Here is a 1858-nt window from a genome sequence, read left to right as displayed (position 1 = left end):
TTTCCATTTCTTCCATTTCCTGTCCTTCCAATCAGTACAATCCTCAGACACTTCTGATCATCTGCTTCACCTGAAAATCATCTCTTTCCATTTCCTGTCCTTCCAATCAGTACAATCCTCAGACACTTCTGATCATCTGCTTCACCTTCAGCACCTGAAAATCACATTGATAGAAAAAAAAAAGACTTATTTGAAAACTAGTGTACACGTTTAAAAGGATTAGACTTGCAGAAGCTGGATAACAAAAGCAAATGATAAAACTGAACCTTTAATAATTCAGTAATGATCTGAAAGAACCATTTCTTATAGGTTTCAGAAACACAGAACCTCTTCGTTCCATGTACATTCACACTTTCTGTTCTGTTCCAAAATGAACTGTCTATGGATGCATAATTCTAAGCCCCAAAATGTAAGAAACTTAATTACAGTTCCTCATTTTATTACATTTTCTAGTCTAATTCTAAATCAGCACTGCAGGTATGTGCACAGATTTAATGATACTGCAGGAAAAAAGAAAATAAAAGACAATTTAATTGTAGGGAGTCATACAGATGGTGGAAAATGGTCATGAAAAACTGAATTGGGACTATTTTTTGGCCTAACTATTTGGCCTAACTTATATTAGAAGTGAGGCACTGTAGTTACAGAATACGTTTTACATTCTTGTCAGAACAAACATATGCAGGAACATTCAGCTGCTTTGTGAATGAGTCATAAGTTTAGTCATGACAACTTTCAGAATTAAATCAATATCTTTCACAAGGAGCGTTGATCCCAGAAAGTTGCCACAGAACTGCGAGTGCCTTCTGTGTGAATGCAAACCCGTCCTGAGATTGATACCGGGACTGGTCCGGGGATGGGGCCCTATTGACACTTATGGGATCAGTCCCGTAATGCACCCTGTGTGAAAAAAAGGAAGGATCAATGCCGTAAGGGGTGTGTTGTAGTGATGACGCTGAAGCTGTGATCATTCGCCAGCTAGAATGGTAGGCGATGTGCTAGTTTATGACTGAATCAGGAAAAAAAAAAATGCACAAATGAATGCTGTGGAGACAATACACGTCACATCCTGATGTCACGCATCTCTACAGGATCTTTACGGGATGTGTGTAATTACTTGCTGAGCAAAAAATCAAACGATCCTTGGACAAATCCCAGGACACATTATCAGTGTACTTTCTGGAATCTCTGTAGGGCTTTTCACACACAAAATTGTTAACCCTGGATCATTCTAAACAGAACCTTTGGTTATCTTGCTTCATGTTTCACAATTACTTTACCCTGGGTTAACAGTTAAGCCTAGGTATTCATGAGCTGCCGTTTCACACGGTGCATTCCTAAATCCAAGGTTAAAGTCGTTATTTGCATATTTGCAGTGTCACGCAGCTTTTCTCGCATCAGCTGTCATGTCAGTTAATACATATTGCCATGTAGGTCCTCCTTGCCTGTTTTAAGCCTCCTAAAATGCACAAAGGCAAGAAAACAAGGACAAAAGAAAAGAGAAAGAAAACACAGCAAATTATATGAGTATTTCTTTGAATTTATCTTAAGTGTGGAGAGACTGTCCAATTTCTGATTGGTTGTCTATTGCTAAGCATCCAGCAGTAACATTGTAACATCACTCCGTTTTACATTGCACAAGGTTGGCTCCTCATTTCGGGATTAACACCGCAAAAGAAGTGCTCCAGAGCAGGGTTTCATAACCCTGGTTAAAAAGCAGTGCTATCCCCACTTCTAAATTACAAGTGTGAATCCTTTACCTGGGGTTAAAAGCAGTGTTCAGAATGACGATAAACTCACCCACACAATTCTCATCTCTGGATGTTAACTCCGTAACTGACACTTTATGTTCCACTTT

The sequence above is a fragment of the Sinocyclocheilus anshuiensis genome, unplaced genomic scaffold (assembly GCF_001515605.1).
Source record: "Sinocyclocheilus anshuiensis isolate Anshui unplaced genomic scaffold, SAMN03320099.WGS_v1.1 scaffold3273, whole genome shotgun sequence".
Classification (NCBI taxonomy): Eukaryota; Metazoa; Chordata; class Actinopteri; order Cypriniformes; family Cyprinidae; genus Sinocyclocheilus; species Sinocyclocheilus anshuiensis.
This window is presented reverse-complemented; position numbering follows the sequence as displayed.